The following is a 25780-nucleotide window of genomic DNA, read 5'->3' as shown; positions in this document are numbered from 1 at the left end:
GCTACTCTGGGCTACATAACAGGGGATCTTGTCTTAAAGACCAACACAAGCTAAGATTTGCAATAAAACTAGAGTCAGAATTAACAATAAAAACAAACCAAAAAATATTTCAAGTGGGAGAGAAAACAGTTGAGACAGCATCTCATACAGCCCAGAGTGGCCTCAAACTTACTATGTAGCTGAAGCTGACTTTCAACTAGTCCTCAAGCCTCTGCCTGAAAAGTGCTAGGTTACAGGTATGCACCATCAAAGACCTAACAGGACATATGAACATTCTTAAAATCTGCATTTTAGTTGAGTGAAACTTACTTATGGATAAGGAGGAACCCAAGCTCCCCTAGGAAGGCTGGTCAGCAAGGTGAGGTATTTGGTGAGAGGCCATGGTATCTCCTTTTTACCAAGATCCTAGAGGTAGGTCTCTTTTACAAATTGAACCAAGAAGTTTGAAAATGTTTTTCCCCATGGAAGGAAGTAAGTCACCTGGGAGTCACCTGACCCCGCAGATTATCTCTGTTTGTCTTCTTCATCCCATAATGAAAACTGCCATCTATCTACACAAGAGAGCCTATGGATCCATCCCTTGAATAAACCTACTCATCTCAGACAGAGGCTTTAATTACAGATCCATTAAGATTGTTACACTGGGCTGGAGAGATGGCTCAGTGGTTAAGAGCACCAACTACTCTTCTGAAGGTCCTGAGTTCAAATCCCAGCAACCACATGGTGGCTCACAACCCTCTGTCATGAGATCAGATGCCCTCTTCTGGTGTGTCTGAAAACAGCTACAGTGTAATTACATATAATAAATAAATCTTTAAAAAAAAAAAAAAAAAAGACTGTTACACTAGTTTCATACTACCAAGGTTGGCTGAGGAAGGCAACCTAGGACAGGAGCCCTTCATTTTACAGTGTGTTAGCACTGGCTGTCTGGGGGATACATGACATCATCTACAGGAGATGTGAGAACACCAGTCTGACTGTAGTCCTACTCACACATCAGTACATCCAAGGAACAGGAACCTGAGCAAGGCTGACTGACAATTGCGTGCTTCCATCAAGTAACAGCAGTATTCTACCCTTTGTGTGGGTTAGTTTTATGTTAATTTGATACATCAAGTAGAGTTATTTGAAAGGAAGGAGATCTCCATAAGATCTGGCTGTAAGGCATTATCTTATTTAGTGGCTGATGGCAGGTTCCATCCCTAGGCTGGCAGTCCTAGGGCCTCAAAGAAAGCAGGCCAGTAAGCAGTACCCCCCATGGCCATCAGATCGGACCTTCAGGTTCCTGCCCTGTTTGAGTTCTTGTCATGACTTCCTTTGATGATCAACAGCAATACAGAAGTGTAAGCTAAACAAACTCCTTTCTCCCCAAATTGCTTTTTGGTCATGGTGTTTCATCACAGCAATAGGAACCTCTTCAGTGCCATTAAGTATCCACAGAGACCTAGATTCTATTGCCAGCTGCGGGGCTGCTGGAGCTTGCAGTCCTGAGACCTCATCTCAACACTTTTAAGCTTTAGCAGTTCATCACATTAACTGACTGTGGAAATTGAGCAGCTGGAATATATTACAAAAGAAGCCACTGTTTTATCAACATGCCAACAACACTCCACTTGGAACAGCTGCTTCTGCCCAAGTAACACATAGGAAACACCTCAAAAAACAAAAGGTGTCCAAAACCTTTAACATTGTTTATAGACTTTTATGAAGGGAGTATTTTAAAACTCCAATTGTACACACTCTTACATGCTTTCTAAACCATGGACACACATATTTCCCTAATTCAAACTCATCCCTATGTATCCCAAGTCTCCTTTCACTCGGAGTCTCTGAGTGAAACACCTGATACAAACACAATGTTAGCCACATCCAAGTGTAAAGTCTTTAGTAGCCACATCAGAAAGGTTTAAGAGAGGTCTAGGAGGACAGTTCTGTAAATAAAGTTTGCTTATTACACAAGCATGAAGATCTAAGTTGAATCCACTGTGCCCTGTTGAAGCTTGGCCTTTCACCATCTATTAAAATAGCTTGTCCCAGAGATGAAAGTGTCTGAATATACACCTTGGTGTCAAATTATTTCTGATTGGTAAATAAAGATGCCAATAGCCAATAGCTGGGGTTTGTGTTTCCTGGGCTTGAGAGTAGGAGGGAACCACGACAAGGAAGGAGAAGGTACAAGGTAAGAAGGAAGGGCTGGGCAATGGTGGCGCATCCCTGTAATCCCAGCACTCTGGGAGGCAGAGGCAGGTGGATTTCTGAGTTCCAGGCCAGCCTGGCCCACAGAGTGAGTTCCAGGACGGCCAGGGCTATACAGAGAAAACCTGTCTCGAAAAGAAACCAAAATCCAAACAAAACAAAACCAAAAACACAAAGATGAGAAGGAAGAAGAAGCCTCCATGGGTTAGGAGGCAAGAGCAGGTGGCCCTGAGGGCGTTCAATCAGAGTTAAGAGCAGCCAAGATGAAACATAGTGAGAAATAACTTGAGTATCTATTAAAAAATAGATTCTAACAACAGAGAATAGTATCTGCCCAGCTCTTATAGTGTTTAAGGCTTATTGTAAATATAAAGGCTGTGTGTGTCTGTTACCTAGGTATTTAAATAACAAAGGCAGGGCAGAGATTAAATACTTTCTACAACAGAACCCAAGTAAAAGAGCCCAGTGGTACACGTTTATAGGCCCAGCCCTGAGAGACCAGGAAAGGAGAATCCATGGGGCTTGTCAGCCAGCCAACCTGGCCTAATCATCAAGTATCAGAGCAGCAAGAGATCTTGTCTCAAAACAAGGTGGTTCTTGGGAAATGACACCCCAGACTGTCCTTACACAGCCACACATATACACACACACAAAAGTGAGAAGCCTATAGAAATCCAATGTATATTTTACACCTGTATAGCACATGAAAATTGGACTTCTCAATTTGAAGTCCACAAGAGCCACAAGTCACCTACCATACTGTACTGTGCAACAATGAGACCCTGACTTATTTAAGATTGTTGCAGTTACTAACTAAAGATCCTCTTGTAGTACTGAAATAGTCCCTCCAATAGTTCCACAGATAAAGTTAGTCATTAACAATTTTTCTACATAAAAGCCAACGGAGACAAGGCACAGTAAGACAGGCACAGAAACTGACAGCCTGTGATTGGTTCCTACAGTTTCTTCAAAGGTGTCAAAAACAACCAGCTTTGTTGTAAGGAATTAAATCCATATAACTTTGTTGTTACTGTTATTTTGAGACAGGATTTCTCTGCTGGCTGTCCAGGAACTCAATTTATAGACCAGGCTGGCCTAGAACTCACAAAAATCCACCTACCCCTACCTCCCTGAGGCTGGGATGAACACACCCAGCACCATATAACTTTTTAAATGCTAATTTACACTACAATAACACTACAGGAATAATTGGTACCAACAGCTAGAAGAATACAAGACAACAAAACAGTGTTTTGCTTTTGATTATGACTGTGCCCTGATATTTTTCCCTCTTAAAGGAAGAAAGTATTTTAGTGGAGTCCACAGTTAAGAGACTTTGAATTTTTAAAAGACTTTGAATTTTTAAGACTTTGAATTTTAAAAGATATTGTATATTTTAAAAGGATTGAACTTTTAATATGTAAAGACTGTGTGGGACTTTTAAAGTTATTTAGATCTTGGGGATGAATAAGAAAGTAAGGGTTGAGGCTAAATAGTGATATGTTTGTGTGTCAAGTTGACAAGGGGTCAATGGTACTGGCTGGTTTTGTGTCAACTTGACACAGGCTGGAGTTATCACAGAGAAAGGAGCTTCAGTTGGGGAAGTACCTCCATGAGATCCAGCTGTGAGGCATTTTCTCAATTAGCGATCAAGAGATCAATCAGGGAGGGCCCCTTGTGGGTGGTACCATCTCTGGGCTGGTATTCTTGGGTTCTATAAGAGATCAGGCTGAGCAAACCAGTAAGTAACATCCCTCTGTGGCCTCAGCATCAGCTCCTGCTTCCTGACCTGCTTGAGTTCCAGTCCTGACTTCCTTTGGTGATGAACAGCTGTATGGAAGTGTAAGCTCAACAAACTCTTTCCTCCCAACTTGCTTCTTGGTCATGGTATTTGTTCAGGAATAGAAACCCTGACTAAGACACCTGGCAACCTTTGATTCCTGGAACTCACATAGCAGGCAGGCAGAACTGACTTCCACAAGTTGGTCTCTGATCCCCACACATGCATATAGAGAGGCACAAGAGAGTAAGTGAATAAAAATGTAACTTAAAAAAAATGTAATATTAAAGGTGAAAGAAAAACTGGCTAAATTGTACTTGGTTATAAGCTCAACTTGGTTATACTATAGCATAGCTATAATACATAATCTTAAAATGTGGTAATAAGTAAAAATCTGTCCCAGTCCATGGAAGATGGATACTATATCATTGTGACCTACCCTGGACAGATGGCATCTTACTGGACCATATCATATTATGTCACCAAATACAGTATCTTACTCTGAGAGAAACTAAAGACTGCCAACCACCAATGGCATCCAAAATGGCCAGAGGTTACAGAAGACTCAACCACTTTAAGGACAAAACAAGTAGGTTTGGAAACATTTCTTTTCTGTTATCATGCAGAAACAGAAAACAAGTTTTCTTGGAGCAAGAATAAATAAGAACCAAAGAGAAAAGTAAAGATCACTGTGAGCAGAAGCCAGGGCCAGTGAAAGAGCTGCGGCTACGTGGAGAGCCTCTGCAAGGGCAGCTACATTCTAGGAGAAGGTCGCACTAAATGATTGCCACCCTGCATATCAAAACTGTTTTGCTGTAAAGGGTACAAACTATAGCTATATATGGCTGTCATGGAACCCCTGGAGGAAAATAGGAAGGTTCTACAGGCTTAGTGACCATGATCCTGCATAACCTTTCTCTACTATGGTAACTTTAGTGAAATATAATGACCTCAAAAATAAGAAATGACAGCCAACAAATGAATAAAAAGACTGAAAACAATCAATGAAATATCTGGGAAATCTAATATCCAAATAAAACCAGCATAACATGTGCAAACAGCTTTCTTTGGAGAGTGGGGGTAGGGTTTTCAGAGGATGGGAACTGAACCAAGGATCTCTTGTGTGCTAGGAAAGCACTCTACCACTGAATACAAGCCCTGCTACTTAAAATCTTACCTTCATTTGTATGTGTGTGTGTGTGTGTGTGTGTGTGTGTGTGCACACACGAATCTACTCATCTGTATATCAAAGTTCTGTGGAGGCCACACATTGTACTGGATCCCCTTGGAATTAGAGTTAAAGGTGGCACAGAGCAGCCTAATGTGGGGAATAGTAAGGGAACCTATGTCATCTGCAAATGCAGCAAGGGTTCTTCGATGCTAGACTCTCTCTCCAGCCCACAGTCCTACACTTTTAAATTCACCATGTAGCCAAAGTTGGGCTCAAACTTGAAGCCCACAGCCCTTGGCTAAGAGATGTGCACCATCACATCCAGTTTAGAAGAATATATTATAATCTACCACCTTGATGGTGAACACAAAAAAAGTAAAATGATATTTTCCAAAATTAATCAAAGAGAGCTGTCTTTAGGACCTTCATGGGCCAACCCAAATACTGTGAAATAAAGTCTCTTGGATATTCATGAAAATTGTGGCTGCAAAGCCAGTCTTGAAATTTGTCAAATTCACAGAAATTCACAGAAACAAAGCCACAAAATAAGAACAAAGTAAAATGACACCAGCCTCCTCTAGTATTTGTAGAAGATACATCAGAAAGAGTAGTTTTGCAAACTAACACTTTCTCAAGTAGCCCCCCAAAGTGTGCTTCACAAAACAAGGCAAACAAACACATGGGAAACAAGCTAAGACACCTTACAAGAGAGGAAAAGAAAGGAAGATAGATACACACAGCAGCTATGGAAAAGCTCAATAGCAACATATCCAGAGGTGGGCAAGAGGCACAGGATTCTAGACAGAAATGTATTTAAAAGACAACAGCGGACAGGTTGCCGGATATATCTGATTATACTGAAAAACCCCGAAAATGTCAGAGCTTTAAGGAATAACTAAACTATACCTACACTTAATACTGATTCCGTGTAAATGGTGTGTCTTAACTGTTAGAAGCTGAAGAAGGAGGCATGCCCGTGACAGATCCAAGGTGGAATAGAGTAGGAATAGACACAGAGGCACCCATGGAATAGAGTAGGAATAGACACAGAGGCACCCATGGAATAGAGTAGGTAGGAATAGACACAGAGGCACCCAGGGCACTGACGTGAACAAAGCTGACTAAGCAGGCCCAAGTCTGTCTGAAGGAGACAAGAGGGTGTTACTGCGTTTGTCACAAAGCAAACACTCTTCAAGGTTTAAGCCTAATAGTCTTCATGACACAGTCATAGGCAGAATATTTTTCAAATCAGCTAAGAAAAGACAACCTAAATCAGAGTCTGCTGTGACATGATACAACTCAACATGGTCCAGTTACATCTACAGCTTAAAAAAAAGAAATGACAAAATGATGCCCAAGAACTAAAAGAGGTTGAGTGGGAAACATTTATCAAACTTGTAAAGATGTTTAAATTAACTAAAACTACAGCCATTCTCCTACTGCCCATCAGCAGGTACTGGGCAATACTGGAGCTGTCACACCACTACACCAGGTGTGTCCACAGTGAGGTACATGCACTTTTTAGTCATATGTCATTAGTTTCCAACTTGCTCTGCTGCACCTCAGCTTAATGACTTACCAATGGTAGGCTTTTGTTTTGGGTTTTGTTTGGTTTTTTTTGAGTCAGGGTTTCTCTGCATAACCCTGACTATCCATCCTACAACTTGCTCTGTAGATCAGGCTAGCCTCAAACTCACAGAAATCTGCCTGCCTCTGCCTCCTGAATGCTAAGATTAAAGGTATGTGCCACCATGCCCAGCTCAGGGCCAAGACTGAATTTTTCTGAACAAGAATAGTCCTTGTGTAGTTACTGAATAATAAATGGCTAAGGAAATTATGACAGCTGGAGGAAGTCCTCACACAAAACTCACAGGACGGTGACATATAGACTTAGTTGGAGAAAATGGCAGAGGAGGAATACCACTATGGAAGCTCAAGGGCCACCTCTTTCTTGAGGGGCTTGGCAGGTCATAGAAAAAGCAACATTCTGGATGCCTGGGATCAATCAGCTTGTGATCAGAATCAACTCCACAGCTGTGGAGATGAATAGACAAATATACTATGGAGAGTCAAAAGGCATTGAGAGACAATGCCAATCAGAAAACACAAAAGGAAGGCACCAAGGAGGAGCTAGTCCTGGAGCCAGAATTCAGGAATTCTGAAATGCAGATGAACAAGTCAGTCTCAGTGATAGATAATGTTGGGTGTCATCTGTTGTATTAATTATTTATTAATAAATCCTGGTGCCAGGTTTGTTACCTGCCTCAATCTTTATTGAGTTTATTGTTCCTGAGTGAAAGACACACACAGCCTTTATATTTTAACATGCCCTATGAAGCACAACAGCCTAGCCTCCATGCTGCTAGAATCTACCTCCCACCGATAATTCTGAGTTACCACTTACTAATTTACTTAACTTCTATGTTCCATCTTGGTCATGCTGGACCCATTAGTGACACCCTCTGGGCCACGCTTTCTTGGCCTGGAGCCCAGGGCGCACTCCTTGCTTCCCTACCCCATGACAGCCTCTGTGTCTCTCCTCATTCTCCTAAAGCATGGCTGCTCTCTTCCTTCCTTTCCTCCTAGTCCCAAGCCAGAGAAATCCTAAAATCAAGCTTCTGTCTGTCCTCCCCAGCTACTGGCTATGTTCATGCAGAAGCTATGTTCAGACCTTTTAGGGCAAACAATGTTTGGGAGAACATAATTAGCACTCATAATACAAGCAGCTACACACTGAGCCAAAGTTAAATATGCAAAGTCAATCTCTGATCTTTAATCAAAAGTTTCAGGAAAGAGTTATAGCAATTACAATCCAAAAACTTCAAGGCAGCTGGCTAGAAGCCACTGGTACAAAATGAACAAACACCTCACACAGAGCCAGGCAGCCTGAGTCTCAGACTCTACTTCTACTTTTCCTCTGAACCACTCCAACTTGCAAAGACTGGTTGCTCCTTAGTGGCCAGTTCAATATCCACTGGAAACAAGAACCAAATGAGTTGTGTAGATTCCTAGATAACCAAAGTCGGCTACATGGACTTCTGTTTAACATCCTAAAAACACCATAGTGCCACTCTCTCTCCTTGCAGCTGAACTGCCCAGACCTGCCTCAGAACACTGCTTTCCTGCATGCAAGGATTCCAGGAAGGAAACAGCTGATGATCATTACAGTCTTACCTTTCAAACCAAGGTTAAAACTAAAAGAAATGTTTTCTTCTCTGTGGCTCCTTGCCCATTACAGGTTATCCTCGTGACAGCTATCTTCCAAATTACATTAGCAGATTAGCAGGAGTAAGAAAGGATACTCTATGAAACACAAGTGTTCCTGTAAAGACAAAAACAAAAGAGAATCTCGTATGTTGTGTTTTGATCTGATGACATCTGCCATTAAAAAAAAAAAAATGAGCCGGGCAGTGGTGGCGCACACCTGTAATCCCAGCACTCTGGGAGGCAGAGGCAGGTGGATTTCTGAGTTCAAAGCCAGCCTGGTCTACAGAGTGAGTTCCAGTACAGCCACGGCTATACAGAGAAACCCTGTCTCGAAAAAACCAAATCCAAAAAACAAACAAACAAAACAAAACAACAACAAAAAATGGCTCAGAGTCTTGGTTCTCACAGAACTATATTTCACAGAATTAAAAAGTTCAGATTGAAACTTTTCTACGAGAACATGGAAAAAAAAACAAACAGATAATCCTATACTACAGTTTTTATTCCACACTGAAGACTAACCTGGAGATAAACACAGGTGCCATGGCAGCACGGTCAGTGACTGAAGAACCATGTCCTTACTATCTATGAAATGACATAAGGCTGACCACAAAAGCACTGTACTTTAAAATATTAAACAAAGGACTGGAAAAATAAAGATGGCTCCGCAGATAAAGGCACTAGCTGCTCTTGCAGAGGAACCAGGTTTGATCCCCAATGCCCACATAATGACACATAACCATCTAGAACCCCAGTTCTATGGGAGGCTGACAACCTCTTCTGGCCTTTGCAGATACCCCCCACCGCCCCCCACAGAGAGAGAGAGAGAGAGAGAGAGAGAGAGAGAGAGAGAGAGAGAGAGAGAGAGAGAGTGAGTTATGGTTCTTTTTTTTTTTTAAAGATTTTTTTATTATATGTGAGTACACTGTAGCTGTCTTCAGACACTCCAGAAAAGGAAATCAGATCTCGTTACGGATGGTTGTGAGCCACCATGTAGTTGCTGGGATTTGAACTCAGGACCTGAGCAGTCAGTGTTCTTAACTGCTGAGCCATCTCACCAGCCCCAGGATAGATAGTTGCCCCCCTACCCCAACTATCTGTTTCTCTGTGTAGCCCTGGCTGTCCTGGAACTCACTCTGTAGACCAGGCTGTCCTCGAACTCAGAAATTTGCCTGCCTCTGCCTCCCAAGTGCTAGGATTACAGGCATGCTCCACCATGCCCGGCTATGGTTCTATTTTTAATAGCAGTACTCCGGAGGCAGAGGCAGGTAAGTGAACTCTGTAAGTTCACGGCCAGCCTGGTCTACATGTGTGTTCTAGGACAGCCAGGGCTAGAGAGAGACATTGTCTCAAAACAAAACAAAACAACTAAGGCACTGTCCAAAATGTGTGCACACACACAAAACACAAACTTGTATTAAATCTGTGTAGTTCCAGGTCCCTTGAGCTATTCTGTAATAAATTGTAACACCACCAATAACTTATTCTGGCCACTTGCAGACAAAATACCAGATCCATTCTCACAGATTCCCAGAAGTATCATCAACACAATGTCTGTATCCCTATTCAAATGTCAAAATGTTGTCTGTCAGTTGGGTTCATGCACTGTCTAAGGATGCTGGGACATCATCTACCCTTTAAAGAAAGCCTTTGTTCAAGGGCTTATGGTTTTTCACTTGGACTGTGTCTTTAGTTCATTTGCTATTTCTGTCATTTAAAAACAAAAAACTCTAAACAAAAAAGCAACTCAAAGGAGAAAGAGCTCACTTCTGCACACAGTTTGAGACTATAATCCAACATGGAGAGGAAGTAAAGAAGATGGGAGCTTGAAGCAGCTGATCTCATGGGATCCACAATCAAGAAACAAAGTCTTTCTGCCACCTCAAAATAATCCCACAGGTATGACCAGAGGCCTGTTTTCCAAGTGACTCTGTCACAATGACAGTTAACATAGCTCATCACAGACTGATTAAGACAAACTCTGGATGTGTTTACTACCAAGAAATTTTGTGTATTTAAAACTTTTAGGATAATAAATGAGATCCAGAAGAGCAAAACAGTATCAGCACAATACTGAGACTGCTGGGTAAAGAGGGGCCATCAATATGCAGTGAAAACAGGTCTACAAACAAAAGTAGAAACGTGCTTTTTTGTTTTGTCCATGTCTACTCACCAAAGGATAATCTCCAAGTAAGACAGTAAAATCAGAGGAGTACTAGAATGAAATAAAATACTGACCAAAAGATACTATACTTACATCCTAAATCTCACCCTCTTCCATATTAGCCGATGCCCATAAGATTTTCTTAAAAAAGAAATCAAAACAAAACACCCAGCTCTTTGAATTGGGACAGTAAACCCCTGCTACACTGAAAAATCAAAGGAGCTACTTGAACCAATGCCAAGACAAGAAAAGTCACACCCTACCCCAGCCAGGATTTCTTTGATTCTTCCTCTCCTGGCCAGCAAGCAAGACCTTTACACTTCAGAATAAAAAGTGAAACTATGTTATGAGTGAGATGAATCACCTTGCAGGGGAGTGGGGGGGGGGGGGGGGAAGACAACCAATACCTAGGGATGACTTGAAACTTCACTAGAGCTCACTAACCAAATGAGCCAGACTAGTGATTTGTTATACTGCCAAGGGCAATAAGCCCTGCCTAACATGGCACCTGCCCATTAGCCACTCTCATTTGTTAACCTTGAAAGTTTCATGGTTTGGTGCCTAGGAGTAGAGAGTAGGTTGAAAGGTAGAGATTGTGCTCAATGGTTAAGAACTCAAGTTTGATTCCCAATATCCATGTCAAATAGCTCCCAACTATCTCCAACTCTAGTTTCAAGGGAAGTGACAACTTTTTCTGGCCTCCGAGGGCACTTATACATACTTACACACATATGCAAGTAAAACAAACAAACAAACAAACAAACAAACAAACAAACAAAAGTTGACTATAGGAAGTTCTGTCTAATCAGTTCAAGAAACTTCCAAATAATTGACTTAGCTCCCTATACATGTATGTGTTCAAGAATGCGGCTGAAGATGATACCCAGACCTCAAGTATTTCATGCACCTCTAGTCTCCTTAACTTCTTCAGAAACTGTTTGCTGAATTATTCTCTTATACAACACTGAACATCCAGGTAAGGAACTGCTGAACCATAATTGTTCTACAGCACCTCAGAGGCAATGACTATGCTTCAAGTCAGGTTCACACACAACTAAAACCAACTCTCCTTTATTTCCTATCTTCTAAATATATTTAAATTTTTGGATTGTTAGCATTTCCATCTTTCATTTCACTTTTAGATGCTAGGTGTACATTTTTTGGCTGTAATGCTAACTAGATGAGGACAACTTGTCTGAATACTGTTGATGACTTTATTCTGTTAAGGTGAGTAACAGATTTCTTCACTGTGATGTAACCATCTTCTTTGCTAACTCATCAGTAAATAATCTTCAAAAAGACATCTTATAGATGATGCTCTTAGAACATTCACTTCAGTACTTACTGGAAACTGACACTATGTGATATTTACGTGCATTTATTACTTGAGACGGTGTCTCATATAGTCCAGCCTGGCCTCTAACTCACTATGTAGCAGAGGATGACATTAAACAGCTTCTGCATTTATTAGCTGCCTTTGCAACTTCAGTAAGGTATGTCCCTGTCTGCCCACGTACTCTTTCCTGAATCTATTATTAGTATGAACTCAGATTCTTATAGTACCATTATTTATCATGATCTTTACAATGTGCCAGCTTTGGCTGTGCAAGCTGTCCTAGGAGCTTTTGTATGTTTTCTGAGCAATTTAATTCCTCTCACAGCATGTTTCTGATTCATATAATTTCTTCTCTGCCACTTCTTTGAAATCTGCCATTTCTCCCCAAAAAGTCCTAATTCTGGTCAGGCAAGACATTCAGAAATGAAAAGCTAAGTTCACAAATAACAGGTGGTACAACTCCCTCTGTTCTTGTAGTATGAAAGCATAGAAAGAATGATAGTTCCCAGGACTGACTCCATCTGTGCATCCCTGACTTTGCATATGAACAAAATCAAAGATTACCAGACCACTCCAGAAAGCCTAACATAAAGAATAGCAGAGCAGGTAGATGGTGGTGGAATGCCTTTAATGTCAGCACCTGGGAGGCAGAGAAAGATGGATCTCTGTGAGTTCGAGGCCAGCCTGGTCCACAGATGAGTTCCAGAACAGTCAGGGCTATTACACAGAGATACTCTTTCTTGAAAACAAAACAAAAAGAGCATTATAGCAAACAGAAAAATGCAAAAGAAAACAGAAACTGTACAAATATACAACTCACATTTAAAAAATAATAATTGCTACCTCCAGAAAGATCACTAAACACCAGGTGCCACTGAAAAGAACACAAGAGGAAGGGAGGGGAGGCTTCAAAATTTAAAACCTCAGAGCAGAAATTAAAAATTGAATAGAAAGGCTGTAAGATAAAGAGAAGTATTGGGTATTAAATAAATAATTGGCACTAATTCAGCACTGAGTATTAAAGAAATAATACCTAAGAGATCCTAAAAGAGACTAGTTTAAGTGCTGTTAAAGTTCATGACCCAGCCATAGAAAGAGTCCTGTGGGAGTTTTACAGAGAATCAAAAAGATAAGAAGCTTGGGATTTCTGGAAGTCACACTAGAAAGCTATAAAAGTACCTTTTATTCTCCTCTAGGGGCTTACACTACCATCTGCTACATCTAGTCCTGGAGGCTTCTAGCCTCAATACAATCTAATCTAGGCCCAGAATGTTTAGTCTCTGAGAACTGCTGATGAATAAATTCACCCTTTCTACTTCTTTCTGAGCTATGACTGGCTGGTTCCACTCAGCTGTTTTGGCTCAAACTCCTCTCCAAGCTGACTGATTCAATCTGGCTTCCCTCAGCCTCTCCTGAATTGCTCTGATTGGCCTTATATTAATTCTGACAATCTATTTGAATCTTCTAACTCCTTTTCATTCTCTCGCTCTCTCTGTCTTCACCTGTGCCCAGCTTATCCTCTCTGCAACCCGCAGTCTATACAGCTGTCCTGATAAGACTGACTCCTCCTCCTCTCTACCCTGCCTCTCAAGTATCTTCCCTTTCCTCTCTCTTGAGAATTGGGCATATCCAATTCTGTCAAATCTTTCTGATTCTTCATTTTGTTACCCCTCAACCAGACATCACTTTCAAATATGGGTGCTTCCTTCTACAAAAAAAAAAAAAATAATAAAAAATAAAAACATCTTCATTGTTTGGGATTAAAGGTGTGTGCTAAGGCTAAGCCACACCACAGGTATTTTCAGTAAATAACACAATCTTGGGGTTCACAATGTGATCAAATATCCTGCAACAGAAAAGAAAGCTAAAGGACTGTTGAGAGGCTGGGTGAGGAAAGAGAATGAGTTTAGTTGTAAGCACTTGTTGAGTACCTCTGTCCAATCCAGAACCCCTTCCCCCCAAATATACATTAGGATGGCTACAGTTTTAAAAATAGAAAATTGAAAGTAAGACTCCATAAAGATGAGAAGAAATTCAAACCTTCATGCACTACAGAGAAAATGAAAAAATAGAAAAGTGGAAAACACTACAGTGATTGAGGAAAACAGTTTGTGATTCCTCAAAGTAATTAAAAATAGACTTATAAAACAAACCACACACACACAATTACCAGATGACCCAGCATTTCCACTTCAGGTTCGACTCAAAAGAATGCTAAGGCAGGGCTGGGGTTTAACTGAGCAGAGTGCTGCATAGCACAATCTAAGCCCTTGACTAATCTCCAGGACTGCAGAACAGGATGCATTGGTGCCCTCCTGCAATAGCATCACTTAAGAGAGGGAAGCAGGAGAATCAGAAGTTCCAGACCATCTACACAGCAAGAACAGCCTAGGCTTCATGAGTCCCTCTACTAAAAAAGAAAGGGGGGGAGGGGGCTGAAGATGTGGTGAGTACAGAGGCAGGCGGATTTCTGAGTTCCAGGCCAGCCTGGTCTACAGAGTGAGCTCCAGGACAGCCAGGGCTACACAGAGAAATCTGTCTGGGGTGGGGTGGGGGGTGGGGGGACGGACAACAACAAACAAAAACAAACAAACAAACAAAAAGACTGATTTTCCACAGGCTCATGTTTAATACCCAGCATACATACATACATACATACATACATACATACACACGCGCGCGCGCGCGCACACACACACACACACACACACACACACACACACACGGTGGCTCAAAAACATCTGCAAGCTGGGCGGGTAGTGGCTCACACCTGTAATCCCAGTACTCTGAGAGGCAGAGGCAGGCAGATTTCTGAGTTCCAGGCCAGCCTGGTCTACAGAGTGAGTTCCAGGACAGCCAGGGTTATACAGAGAAACCCTGTCTGGGGGGGAGGGGGGGGGAGAAACAAAAAAAAAAAAAAAAAAACTGCAACTACAGTAACAAGGGATTCAATGCCCTCTTCTGGCCTCCTTGGGCATCACAGACTTATGGGTCAGCAAAACACTCACACACATAAAAATAAAGAAAAGGAAAAGGGAGCACTGAACAGTCTAAATGGTACACTGTACAGTCAAGTTCAAGGCAGCATTATTCCCAATAGCTAACATGGCAAACCAAGTGCCCATCAACAGCCAAAATCAAAAAATATATTCAGTTTTAAAAGAGAAAGAAAGGCAGGGCAGTGGTGGCGCACACCTTTAATCCCAGCACTTGGGAGACAAGAGAAGGGCGGATTTCTGAGTTTGAGGCTGGCCTGATCTACAGAGTGAGTTCCAGGACAGACAGGACTACACAGAGAGACCGGGGGGGGGGGGGGGGGGGGGGGGGGGGAGGGGAGGGAGAGGGAGAGGGAGAGAGAGGCTAGAGATATGGTTTAGCAGTTAAGAGCACTGGCTACTCTTCCAGAAGACTCAGGTTCAGTTCCCAGCACCTACATGATAGCTTGCTTACAAATGTATGTAATTACAATTTCAGGTAATCTCATGACCTCTGGATTCTGTGGGCACCAGGTATGCATCTGGTGCACACACATACACGCAAGCAAAACACTCACATACACAAAACATAAAACTCAATTTTGGGAGTGTGTGTGTGTGTGTGAGTGTTGGGGGGAGAATCCCAACACTTGGGAGACAGGGGAAGAATCTCTGTGAGTTAGAGAGTGCCTACTTTCTGTATCAAGTCCCAGGCCAACGGGTGTGTGTGTGTGTTACATAGAGAGACCCTGTCTTAAAAAACCAAAGTGGGAGGGGGCAGCACAGGGGAGAGAAGGTGATACAGGTACAATTTAACAAACCATAATGACTGGCTAGAAATGAGAGAGAGAGAGAGAGAGAGAGAGAGAGAGAGAGAGAGAGAGAGACCCCAAATGTAATTAGTGTAAAGTGCCCTAGTCCTCTAACCCTGCAGTTTCTTTCTTTGGCTCCACGAAAACTTTGAGAGTGCACACACACAACTTTAAGACTTTTTGGATGTTCTATTGATATTATGTTAATCTTGCTATCTCTTTCTTGTCTTATTTAGACATTAAACTTACCATGGATATGAATGATATGAAAGGCTTTAACAGTTAAAAACATCTGGAGAGAAAGGAAGAAAGAGGAACAAGTTCTTTAATGGTATGAAATTTAGTTCCAGAGGATGAAAGTAACACAGATAGACAAGAATGTTGGCCATACATTATGCACACACTTAACACCAATGACAGCACACTTAAAAACAGGCTAAGTCAGCAGGCGGCAATGGCACACACCTTTAATCCCAGCACTAGGCGTGCAGAGGCAGGGGATCTTTGTAAATTCAAGGTCACTCTAGTCTACATAGTGAGTTCCGGGTCAGGCATGGCTATAAGAAGACCCTATTTTTAAGAGGTGTGGGGGTAAGGTAAGTTTTATGCTAGATGCATTTTACCACTTTTTAAGGGGGAACAATGAAGCAGGGCCTTAAACAAAAATGAGGACTTGGCCACTCCTAGGTATGGCTGAGGAGGGTTTTATTGTAGTATGAAGTAGAGTTCAGCCAGAAGCATCTGGAAGGATCCAGACTGAACAGGTCAGGAGAGGGGGTGGAGGGGGGTAAGATTAGAAAACAGGAGAAAGGGCAAGTAGTCCAAGAGAAGAGCCAAGGACCAAAAAAAGTGCATGGCCAAAATGGCAAATTTATATGCAAATAAGAAGCTGGGATTATGGAAGGGAAGCCCAGCCCTGGGGCTGGAGAGGTTTAAAGTAGGGGACAGGGTGAGAGGTTCTGGGAAAAGCCACAGGTGAGCCTTTTCCTGGGTTTCTTTAGGCAGGAACAATGTAAAGACCAGGTTGGGCTACACAGTAAAGACTATGTTTCAAACACACACATTCCCCTTTCCACCCTCAATTAAAGCAGTATATAAAGATTTTTTTTAAAGGCTCATATACTGATATTTTATATTGCTCTTAACTTTTATAATGAAGGCTTGCTATCTCTGTAGTAAGTACATACAGTTAAATGAGCTCAGTGTCTTTATAGAAAGAAACACCAGAGTACTTGCTTTCTGAAGAAAAGCAGGGTAAGAATATATCAAGAGACAGTGTCTATAGATCAGAAAGAGGCCCTCACCTGAAATCTGCATTGTCCAAAACTCAGATCTTGACTTACAGTTTCCAGAACTGTAAATAAATTTCTGTTCTTTAAATACTCAAGCTATGCTATTTTGTTTTTGCAACCTGTTCAAACAAAAAGCAAGAGATAAACTATTTCCAATTCAGAAACATGTGCCTAAAATAAGTGTACCCAGAGAAGATCCATGGCTTTGCTGATACATGGCTCAGCAAGGATTGCTGTACTGTTCTTGCAGAAGGCCTGGATTTGGTTCCTAGTACCTACATGAAGTTTGACTCTAGATTTCTAGTTCCAGGGATTCAATGCCCCATTCTAGCCTCTGCAGGCATTTGCATGCATATAGTGCATATAAATTCATGCAGGGAAACACTCACATAAAGACATAAAATTTTAAAAGTAAACATTGTGGGTTATTTTAAAGAGTACATAAAACAACTTGGCATGATGGTGCTCTCCTTTAATCCTAGCACTGTGAAGCAGAGGCAGGTGGGTCTCTGAGTTCAAGACCAGCCTGGTCAATAAAACAAGTTGGGGGGATGGGGGGAATAAAACAAAAAAAAAAAAGTTCTGAGACAGCCAGGGTTACATGGAGAAACCCTGTCTTGAAAAAAACAAACGAGTACATAGAGGGCTGGGATGCACTCAGTAGTGAAGAACTTGCCTAGCATGAAAATAGCCCTACATTCCCTACCCAAGACCCAGAAAGAAGCAAAATAAATTAAAAAGAAAAAATTAAAATCTCAGGTTTGCTTCCTTTCTCACAAAAACTGCAGACTGTGGTCCTTGAAAGGAGAGGGAGCAGCAACTGACAACACAGATTCTAGGATATAATCACCCGGGCATGAATGACAAAAAAAAAAATCTCCAGGGTAGGGTAGAGGAAGACCAGCAAGACCCCAGAGCACAAGCAAGGGCAAGAGGTCTAGACTTCAGGATGAGAAGTTCCTCAGAAAGATAGACAGAGCACTTGAGTACACAACAGAGTCTAATGCCAATTCACAGACAAGCACATTTTTCAAAAGGCCTGTATTCATGGAATATGCAAAGTCATTTAAGAGGGGAAAGTATATAATATACCACTGTTATAAATAGCATGACTGTCATAGATTGTCCTTTTTAGGTTTTTATAGCTGTGATAAACACCATGACGAACTTGGGGAGGAAAAGGTTTATTTTACCTCACATTCCATCATGAACCTAGAGACTAAAACTGAAGCAGAGGCCATAGAAGAATGCTGCTTACCAGTTTGCTACCCATAACTTGTTTAGCCTGCTTTCTTATACCACCCAAGGCCACCTGCACAGATGTGGACCCCCTACATCGATCATTAATCAAGAAAATTGCACACAGGCCAATCTGATAGACGTAAGTTTTCAACGGATGTTTCTTCTTCCCAGATTAACTCTAGCTCATGTCAAATAGGCAAAAAAACTAACCAGCATAATGATTAATACTAAACACTAATTTAACAACAACAACGTAAGGAGCTACACTGGAAGAATGAGAAGCCGGGAGCACTATTTACAACTACGATCTCAGAAGGTATGCACCAGCCGAGCAGTGGTGGGGCAAGCCCGTAATTCTAGCACTCAGGGAGGCAGAGGCAGGAGGATTTCTGAGTTCAAGGCCAGCCTGGTCTACAGAGTGAGTTCCAGGACAGCCAGGGCTATACAGAGAAACCCTGTCTCAAAAAAAAAAAAAAAAACCAAATCCAAAAAACTCCTTTGAACATGCCTGGTTGGTTTTTCTTTTTGTTTTTTTCAGGGTATAAAGAGTCCTAGATATAAACTGTCTTCAGGAGGGGGATAAAACCAGTTAATTAGGAGCTGCTACTGGCTATAAACTAGAGAAATGTAAAAGTTTAACATATTTTAAAAACAAGTTCTTTTTAATCCCTGTACCCAGAAGGCAAAGGCAGGCATATCTTTGAGTTCATACCCAGTCTGGTCTATATAATGAGTTCTAGGGCAGGATTACATTGAAAACCCCATCTCGAAAAGCATAACAGCAACAACAACAACAAAACAAACAAACAAAACAAAAAGACGAGTTCTTAACAATTCTGGACAGGGGAAGTGGTACTAGCTACTAAGGCCACAAAGTCATACCAGCTATTTTCTAGCTATGTAATAAAATATACATCATCTAACCTGAGAATCCATTCCTAAACCATAAAGATGGCAGAAATGAATTCTATATTATCTTCTTTGCTTGCCAACTCTAACATAACAATCAAAGCCGCATGACAGCAATGGGTGGAGAATGCAAAGTAGAGAAAGAAGCAAAACTGATAATAATATGTGTGTAGACATTATCTGATGTCAATAAGGACTGAGAGAGTGGGATCACTAGGGCTGCTATTGCTAAAATGGAGAAATAAGCTGGGCATTGAAGGAGTGGCAAAAGCTAGACAGACTACTGAAGAAACAAGACAAGGCTTCAGATCCTAGCTTGGAAAAAATTGAACGAAAGGTATCCAAACTCTGACATAAGGTCACTGAACAAAGGAAACAATGCCTCCACCTAAAAAAATAAAAAAAAGTCTAAGAAGGAAGCTGCTGCAAGGATCCCACAAAAAACACCAAGTGAAGGGGGCAGGGGATCTCCTAAGAATCTGACTTCTAAGAAATTATATCTTTATATCAGAAAGCACAAAATGAGAAAGAGGCTCTCAGAGAGCAAGACTGCTCAGGGCCACAGCAGCTAAGGGAGGCATTGATGATTTGATAGCTAAAATAGCAAGCAGCTCAGACCTTTGATTCCTAACACTCAGGAGGTGGAAGTAGGAGGATCTCTTGAGTTGGTAGAGCCAGACTAGTCTACATATCAAGTTCCAGGATAGCCAAGATTACACAGAGAGACCCGGTCCCCAAAACAAACAAACAACAACAACAATAATAATAATAGCCATGCAGTTCAGCTGTTCGTTACTGAATTATTCTTTCGGAGAAAATGGATACAAAGACCCATTCCCTAAAAATAATCAAGGCAGGAAAACTGATATACTTTCATTTTTTAAATGTATTATCATCTATCATTCCTTAAAGAAACAACACTCTGCCGGGGCGCAGTCCTGTAATCCCAGAACTCTGGGAGGCAGAGGCAGGCGGATTTCTGAGTTCAAGGCCAGCCTGGTCTACAGCGTGAGTTCTAGGACAGCCAGGGCTTCACAGAAAAACCCTGTCTTGAAAAACCAAACCAAACCAAACAAAACAAAAAAACCCAATACTCTTCTCAACAGACATAATATTTGCCCCTACCATAAATCTTACCTTCTTTTTCAATACTACTAACTGTGGTGACAGCTAAAGAATGCAAATATGGCACAGTTATAAAAATGTCCACTGAAGTGTTAGAGTGAAGTTCAGAGAGAGAGTGCATGCTTGGCGCGGTTAAATCAAAAGTCTTGGGTTCAATCTCAAACACACATGCACACTCCATAGAAAACTTGTTGAACCTAAAACAGAACAGAATTTCTCAACTGAACAGCATTTAATGTATTTGCTTAATCATAAAGTGTAATACAATAGCAAATGAACATTCACCACTCACAACCCCTTACCTTAAAAAGAATAGGAAAGGGATCATCATCCTAATCAGGCTTTTTATGTACATCAAATTTATTAAAATCAAAATTATTTACAGAGTTCGGGGAGGGAGTCCCTGCACTCTACACTCACATAAATTTTCAAAAGCAGACCACACCCTCCTGGTGCCAAAGAGGGAATGAATCCAACAATGTCTTCCTGTACAATATCGGGCACAACAAAACTGTGCCCACACTGCAGACAAATGACAGCCTAGAGTCCAGACACACAGAAGCAAGACTCCACTGCCTGCTATATCATAAAATCCTTGGTCATTTTAATGTGGCTCACTGATCCCACTATGCATGCTTCAAAACACTCAAGCCAGAGGAGACCAAAGACAATGAGATAATCCATCTACCCGAAGGCTTGCTTATCATTTTACCATCAATGTCTAGCATACTACGAATAAAAACTCACCTATAAACTTTGAATATAAACGTATGAACAGCCTATGTGATGACACACGTACAAAATTCCAGTACTAAGGAGGCTGAAATAGGAGAAGCTCAAAGCCACCCTTAGCTACACAGTAAGTTCATGATCAACTTAGGCTGCACAGTAAGAGTTTGTCTAATAAAAAGGGATTGTAAAATTATCCACAATTGGGAGAAACTTAAAACTTAAAACCTCTACATCTTCAGAAATACCCAACAACAATAAAAGTTATACACACATACCTGTAACTTTGTCACTTAACTTCAAAAACACCAACTACTAATACAGGCCCCAGAAAGGATACTAACACTTCTAAGCCAGTAACCAAAATGACCACACCAAGAATGTAAAGCAAGGTGAACCTCGCCATCACCTTAGTAGGCCGTATCAGCAGGTGATACTGTAAGCATAGCTTGGCACCTGACCAGATTACATCACTGTCTGGCTATGCTCACTAGGAATACTCACATCACTTCAGACACAAGAAGCCAGCTCAGTCTAGTCTAACCTACTATGAAAATACAGTCAAGTCATAGATTAGGTGGTCCAAAGCCAAGACCAGAGGACCACCATACCTGTTACCGCCACAGTTGAGTGAGGAATTATTACACTGGTCAGGCCACACTCCATTAGCCCAGCTGAGGTGCCTACTCTTAATACTTCCTCAATGTCACCAATACTTTTTACATGGCATATGAGCAACCAAGTGAGTAAAAATGTAAAGTAAATTTCTTTCTTTTCTTTTTTAAGACAACCTCACACTTTGTAACCCAGGCTAGCCTAAACTCTCTATGCACATCTGGCCGGCCTCCAATTTGCTGCCATCCTCCTGTCCCTATCTCCCAAGAGCTGGGATTACAGGCATGCACCAATATGCCCCTTTTAAATGAACTAGTATCATTCATAAATTAATACTCTTCATTGCAGCAGCAGTATAACCAAAGGCACATCCCTTTAAGTCCAACAGGCAGGTCTTGACCTAAGGTGACAGGGAGACTTGAGACTAAATCATTACTTCTCAATCTTACAAGTCATTCCTATGATCTAAGAAATAAGGAAATATAAACAGTATCAGAATACAAAGAAAAGCAAACCAATTTATAACACCAGTCTCAAATTTTTAAGAAGTTACTCAAATAAAGTTAAACTGAAAATGACAGAGAACTTAAAGTTGACCATGTAGTTTTCAACTCTTGGTTTAAAAAAAAAAAAAAAACTAATCTTCCAAAAGTGGAGAATAAGCATGCGCTTCTGTTAAGTCACACCTACTTTCTTCCCATCACCCATACAAGTGAATGTCTATTTCTGCACACCCATCAACATGCAAACACGCTTTTTTTTTTCTCTTTAAGTAAGGCTAGACATTGTTCACATTTTTTAAAGCATGTTTCTGTGTGCCTGGGTACAGTTTGCCTGTACAGTCTAGAAGAGACTATGAGATCCACTGGAACTAAATTACTGGCGGTTCTGAGCTGCAATGCAGGTGCTGGCAACTAACCTTGGGTTTTCTGCACATCCCTAGCCAGTCAACCATCTATCTATCCAGTCCCAATTTTCTGAATTTTTGAAAGCCATTTACATTTCAATTTTCTGCCAAGTATCTGTTTATAGTTTTTGTTCATTTCTATTGGCTGGGCAGGTTGTAGTAATTATTTTTTACAGCATATGATAACACTACCTCTTCAATTAATTATACTCTAGTACTATCTGGACCAGTTGACTTCAAGTTGGGTTCACTCAGTTACTCTTTTCAGTCCTCATTTTAACCTACTCTCAATGCAGTTCACCAGGCGACCCCCTCTTCCCACCTACTCCCCTACCCACCCATACTGGAATGAGAATGTTCTCATCAGCTGGCCTCTCTGACCACGAATTCTCTTTTCTCCCTGTCCACTCTTTTTCTCTATACATTACTATCACAAGAAACTTTGAAAGTCCAAGCTGGTTTCCATCTGCGCCCCGGAGCTGACCCTGTGCCACAGCTCTCCATACCCCAATTACAGCCGGAGAGAGTTGGTCTCCCAAGAGTGCTGACACACAGGCTTACAGAAAGGACAAGTGACAGTAAGAGACAGCAAGACCAGCTAACACCACATATAACCAGATGGTCAGAGGCAAGTACAAGAACATAAGCAACAGAAACCAAGGCTACTTGGTATCATCAGAAACCAGTTCTCCCACCACAGCAAGCCCTGGATACCCCAAACACCAGAAAAGCAAGACTTTGATTTAAAATCACATTTCATGATGATGATAGAGGACTTTAAGGACATAAATAACTCCCTTAAAGAAAAACAGGGGAACATAAGTAAGCATGTAGAAGACCCTAAAGAGGATATACAAAAAAAAAAAAAAAAAAAGAAACCCTTAAAGAATTACAGGAAAACACAACCAAATAGGTGAAGGAATTAATAAAACCACCCAGGATCTAAAAATTGAAATAGAAAACAAAGAAATCACAAAGGAATACAGCCCTGGAGCTAGAAAACCTAGAAAAGAGATCAGGAGTCAGATGCAAGCAAGCATCAACAGAATACAAGAGATAGAAGAGAGAATCTCAGGTGCAGAAGATAACATAGAAAACATTGACACAACAAAGAAAATGCAAAACGCAAAAGGCTCCTAACCCAAAACATCCAGGAAATCCAGGACACAATGAGAAGACCAAAACTAAGGAAAAGATTATGGGTATAGAAAAGACCGAAGATTCCCAACTTAAAAGGCCAGTAAATGTCTGCAACAAAATTATAGAAGAAAACTTCCCTAACCTAAAGAGATGCCCTGCCCATAAACACACAAGAAGCCTATAGAACTCCATATAAATTGAACCAGAAAAGAAATTTCTCCCATCACATCTCTGTACTTTAAACAAGATGCCCAAATAGTAGACAGTTCCCATGAATGTCTCAGAGTGAACTAATCATCAACTAAGTAAACTAGTACAGTCAATCATGCAAAGGCCCTGCTTTCCATCACATTCCACACCCAAGCAAACCTTCCATTCACTATGCCTTCCCAAGCTCAGTAAAAGAGGCCTCAAGTTGTTAGACAGACGGCTCCTCTCTGCCACACCCCCACCTCCAATCATCAAACTTTTTATTTATAGTTCTACCTTCAATAGCCCTTCCCTCCTCTCAATTTTCTGCCACTAACTAGAAGATGGTAGAAGCCCCAAATTCACTTCTACTTCTTACTTAGTGTTGGTGAGAGTTCTCTACTGCTCACATGTGCAGTCTGTGATCTATGCTTTCTCTGTGGCACCCACATAAGGATTCTGCACATCTGAACCACAATGCATTTGAACTGAGATGTGCTATGAAGAAGAAACATCAGTGGATTTCAAAGGTTAATTAAGGGGCAGAGGGTATGGTTTGTGGTAGGATGCCTGCCTGGCTTGTTTGAAGCCCTAGACTCAATTCCTCATATAGTTCCAAGATTAAATAAAACAGAAAAAAAAAATCTCATTGATTTATTTATATTGACTGCATGCTAAAAAATGATAGTGTGTTGCAGCCAAGCAGTGGTGGGACACATCTTTAACCCTGAACTCAAGGCAGAGGCTGGAGGACTTCTGAGTAAGGACAACATGGTCTAACAGAGAACAAGTTCCAGAACAGCCAGAGCTGCTCAAAGAAACCCTGTCTCAAAACAAACAAACAAGCCAGGCGGCAATGGCGCACACCTGTAATCCTAGCACTCTGGGAGGCAGAGGCAGGCAGGATTTCTGAGTTCGAGGCCAGCCTGGTCTGCAGAGTGAGTTCCAGACAGCCAGGGCTACACAGAGAAACCCTGTCTCCAAAAAAAACCAAATCCAAAAAAACAAACAAACAAACAAAATACATATTTAGGACATACTGAGTTACACACACAAAATTCAAATGGCTGGGGATACAGCGCAGTGATAGAACAAGAGCTACTGCCCCATCCATACACATGCACACATATATAAATATGTATGTTTATTAATCTATTTTTACTTGTCACTTATAGTCACTAGGAAATGTCAATATGTAACTGGCACTGTCTTAAAGGTTACACTGAGGGCATCAGCTATTCTCATAGCCACATTTTCTTTAACCAGATATGATCAAATCATAGAAAACACTGGACTTGGCAAAGGACAGGTATTCAGGTATTTGTCAAATGAAAGATGGGCAAAATTGGTATACATTCAATTAAAGACAAAGTATGCTGGAAAGTGGTGGCACTTGCCACTAATCCCAGGATTCAGGAAGCAGAGACAGGTGTATCTGAATTTAAGGCCCGTCAGGGCCACAGAGTCAGATTCTTTCTTCAATAAAATATAAAGCAAACAAAAAACTTTCAATTAAAAGCTAAACAATAAATTTTTAATTATTTCTCAGTTGAATGATTTATTTTTTGTTTTTGTTTTGTTTTGTTTCTAAGACAGGGTTCTCTGTGCAGTCCCGGAACTTGCTCTATTGACTAGGTTGGTCAGAGATCCACCTGCCTCTCAGCCTCCCAAGTGCTTGGATTAAAGGTATTACAATTAGCCTTTGTATATGAACACATTATGAAGAGCTATTTCTTTAATATTAATATTTTTAATTTTCACATAAAAGTTCCCATTAGGACTTAGAGACTAAATAAGATTAGCTATTCAAAGTATAACAGCTTTAAAGAAATTTTAATGTTCTCTTCTGTCTTGAGTTGCTGAAAAATCAACTCTTACTGATCATGACAACTCAGAAAGGCCCATGAGCTGATGGCAAAAGGTCGTTCAGCAGAAAAAACGAAGACAGCAAACTTGGCTCTCTAGTAATCAAGAGCTTGACCCATGCCATA

General features: G+C 41.1%; 1 protein-coding gene across 8 annotated transcripts in view; it reads right to left on the bottom strand.

The window, feature by feature from the left end:
* The window catches only part of Ppp6r3 (protein phosphatase 6 regulatory subunit 3), a 115847-nt gene that overhangs the window by 73379 nt on the left and 16688 nt on the right, over positions 1–25780 (bottom strand). For 7 of the 8 annotated variants that reach the window (XM_052194154.1, XM_052194182.1, XM_052194193.1 and 4 more), the window contains exon 2: positions 8322–8469. The exons of the other annotated variant lie outside the window; for it this stretch is intronic. The gene's annotated coding sequence lies outside the window, so the exon portion shown is untranslated. The remainder of the gene's footprint in view (positions 1–8321; positions 8470–25780) is intronic. 8 annotated transcript variants of the gene reach the window in all.

This window comes from Apodemus sylvaticus, chromosome 1, assembly GCF_947179515.1.
Source record: "Apodemus sylvaticus chromosome 1, mApoSyl1.1, whole genome shotgun sequence".
Lineage (NCBI taxonomy): Eukaryota > Metazoa > Chordata > Mammalia > Rodentia > Muridae > Apodemus > Apodemus sylvaticus.
Note: the sequence above shows the minus strand (reverse complement) of the source record. Positions and strands in the feature narration are given on the sequence as shown.